This window comes from Arachis stenosperma, chromosome 3 (assembly GCF_014773155.1).
Source record: "Arachis stenosperma cultivar V10309 chromosome 3, arast.V10309.gnm1.PFL2, whole genome shotgun sequence".
Taxonomy (NCBI): domain Eukaryota; kingdom Viridiplantae; phylum Streptophyta; class Magnoliopsida; order Fabales; family Fabaceae; genus Arachis; species Arachis stenosperma.
The window spans coordinates 48,881,889-48,891,900 of record NC_080379.1 but is presented as its reverse complement, the minus strand read 5'-3'; the positions used below and the strand labels follow the sequence as shown (position 1 = coordinate 48,891,900).

Sequence of the window (10,012 nt, the reverse complement as noted above, 5' to 3'; positions counted from 1 at the left end):
GGTATTAAACCCTCGCGCATTCCCAAAGCGTTGATATAAAAGCACGCGCTTTTAGAGAAAAACATTCCACATTCAAAAAGCTTCTACAAAGTAATCGACAAAATGCTTGAGTTCGGCTTCACTAGAGAAGGACCGAAGTCAAGGACTCGACTTTAAAAAAGAAGAACGAGCTCAAGCAGGGGCATTGTTCATACCCTGGGTTGAGCTGTCCGAGCCGGGATGTTCAGTAGCAAAGCGACCGACCTCTTTAGGTCAAGCGGACTGACTTCTTCGTAAAGAACTCGGCCAAATCGACAGGAAAGCCCAAAGAAGGGCCCAACTCAAGGAATACGATCCCGATCCAAAGGCAGCCCAAGCCTATAGAGATAAGGGCGGTTCCATGGAAGATAAGCTGACCTCGACAAAAGATAAGATAAGATAAGATAACTAACTTATCTTATCCGAAGAAGGTCACATCTCACCATTATAAATACACTAGAGCACCCAGGTATAACTCATACTCTGATTCTACTCAATACCTGCTCAATACCCTTGCTAACTTAAGCATCGGAGTCCCTTGCAGGTACCCCCCACCCTTCGGTGACAAAGGATCAGCAGCATTCTCAGTTCCACAAGTCAGACACACCAGCTCCGGCCGCTATACACTTGCCGGACACGTCGGCTCCGACCAACACAGAAGATTTCGACCGATATCGACCTATAGTTTCAGGTAACCATCGGAACAATATCTTTTATAAAGGCTTGGGTAAAATGTCCAAGATGTGCTTAGACAATTCTGCAGGAGGTTCATTGCACAAGAAGAAGACACCGGAGGAGACTATTGAGCTTACTGAATTGGTTGCTAGCAACCAATATTTATACTCATCTAACAGGAATTCTGTGAACTCTGAGGCTCCTCAAAAGAAGGTTGTCATGGTAGTAGAAGATCTTAATGCTATTCTTGCTCAGAACAAGCTTATGTCTCAGCAAATAAGTCTACTTACTCAACACATGGGTGGCATGCAAGTCTCAGCTATCAACACCCAAAATCCACTTCAAGAGGTCTCTTATGACATGACAGGTAACTTTGTGCAAAATGATAATTATGATTATGCTCAACCCTCTTCTGAACAGGTCAATTACATGGGGAGTGTTCCTAGAAAACCCAATAATGATCCCTATTCTCAGACCTACAACCAAGGGTAGAGAAATCACCCAAATTTTGGGTGGAGAGACCAACCTCAGAGACCTCAGAACTTCAACAATAATTCTCAAGGCGGCTTCCAACAGAACAATTACAATAACCGCCAATTTCAATCTCATCAACAACAACCACTTCCACAGGAAAATTCTAAATCCCAAGAAGATTCTAATTGGGAAATGATGAAGAGTTTTGTGCAGGAAACTAAAGCATCGATCAAGAATTTGGAGATTCAAATGGGTCAAATAGCCACCAGAGTTAATGAAATTGATCAGAGGACCACTAATAGCCTTCCTGGTAACACAATTCCAAATCCAAGAGAGGAATGCAAGGCTATCACCTTTATAAGTAGACAAGTGGCAAGTATGGAAGCACAAGTTGATGAGGAGCCAGTTGAAAAAGATTACAAGGTTATTCAACTGAGAAGTGGTAAAGTAGCTAGCTTTGAGACCAAGGTCAATGAAGAGTTAGTTGAAAAAGAAGCTCTAGAGGAGAAGAAGGAAGAGGTAGAGCATGGCCCTCCAAAGCGTGCGGACAACCCATTCCCAGACTTTTTTGACACTTATCCTACACTGCCAAAGGCTCCTGAGTACAAGCCTAAGATGTCGTATCCTCAGAGACTTCAAAAGGAGTCCTAGGACAAGCAGTTTTCAAAGTTCTTGGAAGTCTTCAGAAAGTTACAAATCAATAATCCTTTTGCTGAAGTTTTGGAGCAAATGCCTATCTATGTCAAGTTCATGAAGGAGCTGTTGTCAAAGAAAAAGTGTTTAAAGGGAGATAAGACAGTAGTCCTGACTAAGGAATGTAGTGCTGTAATTCAGAATAACTTGCCAAGGAAGATGCCAGATCTAGGCAGCTTTCAAATTCCATGCACCATTAGGAGCACAACCTTTGAGAAAGCCCTATGTGATCTGGGGGCAAGCATAAATCTAATGCACAAAGATAGCATTACAGATGGCAGACAAATCTATGAAGTCTGTATACGGATTAGTGGAGAATATCTTGGTCAAAGTGGGTAAGTTCTTCCTCCCAGCAGACTTTGTGATTCTTGACATGGGGGAGGATGAGAATGCCTCTATAACTCTAGGAAGACCATTCCTAGCCACTGGAAGAGCTCTGATTGATGTAGAAGTGGGCGAATTAGTACTTAGAGTGCATGATGAGCAACTAGTCTTCCATGTTTTCAAAGATATACATTCAACAGGTGAAGAAGAGAGGTGCATACAGACTGAGCTTATTGATCCAACCCTTCAAAAACCCTCTGATGATACACAGCAGAATCTGCAGCTCAAACCTCCCTTGGAAACAATCAATAAAATTCCTCCTGACATCAAACCTAATTTTGGTATTGGGAATGCATCATCTACCAAGGAGGAGGTTCCCAAAAAGAAGAAAGTACCCAGAGGATGGAGAAACAAAAAGATCCCCACTGAAGGTTTCTCCCCAGGAATGAAGGTGGTGTTGACCAGCAATCCAACATGGGTTTATACAGTAATCAGAATCCTCTCTATGGAGCATATTGAGCTACGTTATGGAGACACAGGAAAGAAGTTCAAAGTAAGGGGTGAAGAGCTGAGCCCCTATGATCCTCCTCCTTAGAGGAGCTGACCATCAAGCTAGTGACATTAAAGAAGCGCTTGTCAGGAGGTAACCCGATAAATTCGTATCCTTAGCTATTTTTCGTAGTAGTAGTTTTCCTTTTTTTATTTGATTGTTATTGAGTTTTTACTGTTTCTTTGATCATGTAGCTATGTTATTCCAGGAATCGAACACCTCAAGCTAAAAAAAAAAGCACACGACGTGCAAGCGTTGCTGACGTGAACGCGTCAGTCATGTGTGCGTGAAAAACAAAATTTGACAGAGAGTTGCGCGGGAGTGGCACTGGTCCCATGCTTGGCGCACAAACATGACCGCACGTACGCGTACCTTATGCGTGCGCGTCCTTTGCAATTATCGCCATCCACGCATGCGTGTCATTGACGCGTACGCATGACCTACAAAATCGATGTAAAGGAGTATTTGGGCAGAGAGTTATGCTGCCTTGGGGCTGGAAGCGTGCTAGAGGCACAAATTTACTCACGCGTACGCGTCCCTGACACGTGCGCATCATCTGCACAAAGGGCCATCAACGCGTGCGCGTGCATGACGCGCACGCATCGTATGAAATTGTTGGTTCCCAAGCCACGCGATTAGAGAGTTGCGCATGCGCGTGGCTGGATTTGTGCGAATCGCACAAAACCAAGGGCACGCGGACGCATGCTTGACACTGACGCGTCATTGATGAGCGGATAATTTATACGGTTTTTGGCATTATTTTTAGTATATTTTTAGTATGTTTTAGTTAGTTTTTATTATGTTTTTATTAGTTTTTAATTAAAAATCACATTTCTGGACTTTACTATGAGTTTGGGTGTTTTTCTATGATTTCAGGTATTTTCTGGCTAAAATTGAGGGACCTGAGCAAAAATCTGATTCAGAGGCTGAAAAAGGACTGCAGATGCTATTGGATTCTGACCTCCCTGCACTCGAAGTATATTTTCTGGAGCTACAGAAGCCCAATTGGTGCGCTCTCAATTGCGTTGGAAAGTAGACATCCTGGGTTTTCCAGCAATATATAATAGTTCATACTTTGCCCGAGAATTTATGGCCCAAATCGGCGTTTCAAATCAGCTTTAGAATTTCCGGCGTTTAACGTCGGAACTGGCACAAAAATTAAAGTTAAACGCCCAAACTGGCACAAAACCTAGCATTTAACTCTAGAAAAAGTCTCTACACATGAAAGCTTCAATGCTCAGCCCAAGCACACACCAAGTGGACCCCGAAAGTGGATTTTTATGTCATTTACTCATTCTTGTAAACTCTAGGTCACTAGTTCACTATAAATAGGACCTTTTGCTATTGTATCTTCATCTGATGACACATTACACGTTTCATACTGTATCCTCTACGGCATGAGTCTCTAAACCCCATGGTTGGGGGTGAGGAGCTCTGCTGTGTCTTGATGGATTAATGCAATTACTACTGTTTTTCATTCAATCACACTTGCTTCTATTCTAAGATATCACTTGTTCCTCAACTTGATGAATGTGATGATCCGTGACACTCATCATCATTCTCACCTATGAACGTGTGCCTGACAACCACCTCCATTTTACCTTAGACTGAGTAGATATCTCTTGGATTCCTTAACCAGAATCTTCGTGGTATAAGCTAGAATCCATTGGCGGCCATTCTTGAGAACCCGGAAAGTCTAAACCTTGTTTGTGGTATTCCGAGTAGGATTCAGGGATTAAATGGCTGTGACGAGCTTCAAACTCGCGAGTGTTGGGCGTAGTGATAGACGCAAAAGGATGAATGGATCCTATTCCAGCATGATCGAGAACCGACAGATGATTAGCCGTGCGGTGACAGCGTGCGTTGAACATTTTCACTGAGAGGACGGGAGGTAGCCATTGACAACGGTGAAACCCAACATACAGCTTGCCATGGAAGGAGCCTTGCGTGCATGAGGAAGAAGACAGTAGGAAAGTAGAGATTCAGAAGATAGAGCATCTCCAAAACCTCAACCTTTTCTCCATTACTGTAAAACAAGTATTTATTTCATGTTCTTTTACTTTTTACAATTAAATCTGAAAATTATTGATATCATGACTAAGAGTTACAAGATAACCATAGCTTGCTTCAAGCCGACAATCTCCGTGGGATCGACCCTTACTCACGTAAGGTATTACTTGGACGACCCAGTGCACTTGCTGGTTAGTTGTGCGGAATTACAAAAGTGTGATTGTGATTTCGTGCACGAAGTTTTTGGCGCCGTTGCCGGGGATTGTTCGAGTTTGGACAACTGACGGTTTATCTTGTTGCTTAGATTAGGAATATTTTATTTTTGTTGGTTTAGAGTCTTTTATTTGAGTTCAGTTTCATATTCTAAGTTTGGTGTCAATTGCATGCTTTTATTTTCTTTTAATTTGTCGAATTTTCATGTTCTTAGTCCTTTCTTGATCTTTAAAAATTCTAAGTTTGGTGTCTTCCTTGTGTTTTCCTTTAAGTTTTCGAAAATTTGTGTTTAATTTTCTGAAAATTTTTAAGTTTAGTGTTGATTTGTTGTTTTTCTCTTCCCTCATTAAATTTTAAAAAAAAATTTATCTTTCCCTTATTTTACTCATAATTCTCGAAATTTTGCATTAATTTAGTCAAAGATTTTCAAAATCATATAGTTTTTTATTGCAATTCATATCAATTCCCTTTTCTCCATCATGGACATAAGTGGAAATGAACAGTCCAGAAGGACTCTGGGGTCATATGCTAACCCCATTACAGTTGCATATGGGAGTAGCATATGTATACCTCCCATTAAAGCAAGCAGCTTTGAGCTAAATCCTCAGCTCATTATCATGGTGCAGCAAAATCGCCAGTATTTCGGTCTTCCATAGGAAGAACCAACTGAGTTTCTGGCATAGTTCTTGCAAATTGCTGACACAGTACGTGATAAAGAAGTGGATCAGGATGTCTACAGATTGTTACTGTTTCCATTTGCTGTAAAAGATCAAGCTAAGAGGTGGTTGAATAACCAACCCACAGCAAGCATAAAAATATGGAGACAGTTATCAGACAAATTCTTGAATCAATTTTACCCTCCAAAAAGGATGACACAGCTAAGGCTGGACATCCAAGGCTTTAAACAAGAGGATAATGAATCCCTTTATAATGCCTGGGAGAGGTATAGAGGTATGCTGAGGAAATGCCCCTCTGAAATGTTTTCAGAGTGGGTACAGCTGGACATCTTCTACTATGGGCTTACAAAAAAGGCTCAGATGTCGTTAGACCACTCAGCTGGTGGATCTATACACATGAGGAAGACAATTGAAGAGGCTCAAGAGCTCATAGATACGTGATGAGCGGATAATTTGTACGCTTTTTGGCATTGTTTTTAGTATGTTTTTAGTATGATCTAGTTAGTTTTTAGTATATTTTTATTAGTTTTTAGTTAAAATTCACTTTTCTGGACTTTACTATGAGTTTGTGTGTTTTTTCTGTGATTTCAGGTATTTTCTGGCTGAAATTGAGGGACCTGAGCAAAAATCTGATTCAGAGACTGAAAAGGATTGCAGATGCTGTTGGATTCTGACCTCCCTGCACTCGAAGTGGATTTTCTGGAGCTACAGAAGCCCAATTGGTGCGCTCTCAACGGCGTTGGAAAATAGACATCCTGGGCTTTCCAGAAATATATGATAGTCTATACTTTGCCTAAGATTTGATGGCCCAAACCGGCGTTCAAAGTCACCCTCAGAAATCCCAGCGTTAAACGCCGGAACTGGCACCAAAATGGGAGTTAAACGCCCAAACTGGCATAAAAGCTGGCGTTTAACTCCAGGAAGAGTCTCTGCACGAAAATGCTTCATTGCTCAGCCCAAGCACACACCAAGGGGGCCCGGAAGTGGATTTTTATGTCATTTACTCATCTCTATACACCCTAGGCTACTAGTTTTCTATAAGTAGGACCTTTTACTATTGTATTGAGATATCGGGGTAGCTATCTTCATTTTATGCTATCTTAGATCACTTTGGGAGGCTGGCCATTCGGCCATGCCTAGACCTTGTTCTTATGTATTTTCAACGGTGGAGTTTCTACACACCATAGATTAAGGTGTGGAGCTCTGCTGTACCTCGAGTATTAATGCAATTACTATTGTTCTTCTATTCAATTCCGCTTGTTCTTTGTCCAAGATATTCATTCGCACTCAAGAACTTGATGAATGTGATGATTATGTGACGCTCATCATCATTCTCACTTATGAACAAGTGACTGACAACCACTTCTGTTCTATAAGCAACAAGGCTCTAATGTTTATCTCTTGGATTCTTTAACCGGAATCTTCGTGGTATAGGCTAGAACTGATGGCGGCATTCAAGAGAATCCGGAAGGTCTAACCTTGTCTGTGGTATTCTGAGTAGGATTCAATGATTGAATGACTGTGACGTGCTTCAAACTCCTGAAGGCGGGGCGTTAGTGACAGACGCAAAAGAATCACTGGATTCTATTCCGGCCTGATCGAGAACCGACAGATGGATAGCCGTGCCGTGACAGGGTGCGTTGAACATTTCCACTGAGAGGATGGGAGGTAGCCACTGACAACGGTGAAACCCTTGCATAAGCTTGCCATGGAAAGGAGTGAGAAGGATTGGATGAAGACAGTAGGAAAGCAGAGAGACGGAAGGGAAGGCATCTTCATACGCTTATCTGAAGTTCCTACCAATGAATTACATAAGTATCTCTATCTTTATCTTTATGCTTTATGCGTTTATCACCTATACCCATTTGAGTCTGCCTGACTAAGATTTACAAGGTGACCATAGCTTGCTTCATACCAACAATCTCCGTGGGATCGACCCTTACTCGCGTAAGGTTTATTACTTGGACGACCCAGTGCACTTGCTGGTTAGTTGTGCGAAGTTGTGTTTATGCCATGGTATTGAACACCAAGTTTTTGGATTCATTACCGGGGATTATTTGAGTTGTGAAAAGTAGTGATCACAATTTCGCACACCAAGTTTTTGGCGCCGTTGCCGGGGATTGTTTCGTGTATGGACAACTGACGGTTCATCTTGTTGCTTAGATTAGGTATTTTTCAGAGTTCTTAAGAATGAATTCTAGTGTTTCAAGGTGATGTTCTTATCATCACCAAAGCTGATTGATTCTCATCAATTTAGCTCTTGAATGCAGTGTCCTGCTGAAGCTTGGCTATTCATGTCTAATTCCTTTAGACTGAAGCTTTAGACTAACATTGCATGATTCCTGGAATTCTCATTAAGAATTTTGATACCTTTATTTTCTTTTTCCACTTAATTTTCGAAAAAAACACAAAAAAAAAAATTTCAAAATCATAAAAAAAACCAAAAATATTTTATGTTTCTTGTTTGAGTCTAGTGTCTAATCTTAAGTTTGGTGTCTTGCATGTATTGTTTATTTGATCTTGGTTCTATTTTCAAGTCAATAGTACAGGGAACTGAAGATTCAGAACATGCAGCAGAGGAATTACACAGAAAAAGCTGGGCGTTCAAAATGCCCAGTGAAGAAGGACAGACTGGCGTTTAAACGCCAGCCTGGGTGCCTGGTTGGGCGTTTAACGCCCAAAAAGGTAGTGCATTGGGCGTTAAACGCCAGAATGTGCACCATTCTGGGCGTTTAACGCCAGGATGGCACAAGGGGGAGGATTTTGTTTTCAAATCAATTTTTTTCAAGTTTTCAAAGTTTTTCAAAATCAAATCTTTTTCAAATTATATCTTTTCAATCAAATGTTTTCAAAATCAATTTCTTTCCTTTTTCAAGGATACTTGCTATCAATTAATGATTTGATTCAACATTTCAAGTATGTTGCCTTTTCTGTTGAGAAAGGTTTAATGTTTGAATCATATCTTTTCTTGTTAGGCAAGTCATTAATTTTTAAAATCAAATCTTTTTAAAATTGTTTTCAAATCATATCTTCTCAATCACATATTTTTTAAAACCAATCATATCTTCTTAACCTCATCTTTTTCAAAATAGTTTTCAATCAAATCTTTTTGACTTCTAATTTCAAAATCTTTTTCAAAACTCACTTAATTCTTTTTCCACTTTGAGTTTTCGAAAATTATCAATCAATTTTTCAAAATGATTTTAAAAACTTTTTAATTAATTTTCGAAAATTCTCTTCCCCTCTTCCCACATCCTTCTATTTATGGAGTACCACTCCTTCTCAATGCACAATTCGAACTCTATCTGATTAAGTTCGAATTCTTCTACCTCTTTCTTCTATTTTTCTGTTCTTCTGACACCTCAAGGAATCTCTATACTGTGACATAGAGGATTCTATATTTTCTTGTTCTCTTCTCTTTCATATGAGCAGGAGCAGAGACAAAGGCATTCTTGTTGAAGCTGACCCTGAACCTGAAAGGACCTTGAAGCGAAAGCTAAAGAGAAGCTAAGGCACAACTCTCTGAAGAGAACCTAACAGAAATCTTCAAAGAAAAAGAACCCATGGCAGCCGAAAACAACAATAATGCAAACAATGCAAGGAAGGTGCTGGGTGACTTTACTGCACCTACTCCCGACTTTTATGGGAGAAGCATCTCTATCCCTGCCATTGGAGCAAACAACTTTGAGCTTAAGCCTCAATTAGTTTCTCTAATGCAACAGAATTGCAAGTTCCATGGACTTCCATTGGAAGATCCTCATCAGTTTTTGGCTGAGTTCTTGCAAATCTGTGACACTGTCAAGACTAATGGGGTTGACCCTGAGGTCTACAGACTTATGCTATTCCCTTTTGCTGTAAGAGACAGAGCTAGGACATGGTTGGATTCACAACCTAAAGAAAGCCTGGACTCATGGGAAAAGCTAGTCAATGCCTTCTTGGCAAAGTTCTTTCCACCTCAAAAATTGAGTAAGCTTAGAGTGGAAGTCCAAACCTTCAGACAGAAGGATGGAGAATCCCTCTATGAAGCGTGGGAAAGATACAAACAATTGATCAGAAAATGTCCTTCTGACATGCTTTCTGAATGGAGCATCATAGGTATTTTCTATGATGGTCTCTCTGAACTGTCCAAGATGTCTTTGGATAGCTCTGCTGGAGGATCTCTTCATCTGAAGAAGACGCCTACAGAAGCTCAAGAACTAATTGAAATGGTTGCAAATAACCAATTCATGTACACTTCTGAAAGGAATCCTGTGAACAATGGGACAAATCAGAAGAAAGGAGTTCTTGAGATTGATACTCTGAATGCCATTCTGGCTCAGAACAAGATATTGACTCAACAAGTCAATTTGATTTCTCAAAGTCTGTCTGGAATGTAAAA

At 40.6% G+C, this 10,012-nt stretch overlaps 1 non-coding gene across 1 annotated transcript; it reads right to left on the bottom strand.

Moving 5' to 3' along the window:
• Positions 1-9,602: 9,602 nt before the first annotated feature.
• Positions 9,603-9,710, bottom strand: LOC130972480 (small nucleolar RNA R71). The gene has a single exon (XR_009083645.1). It is a non-coding gene; the product is annotated as a small nucleolar RNA R71 (small nucleolar RNA).
• Positions 9,711-10,012: the final 302 nt, after the last annotated feature.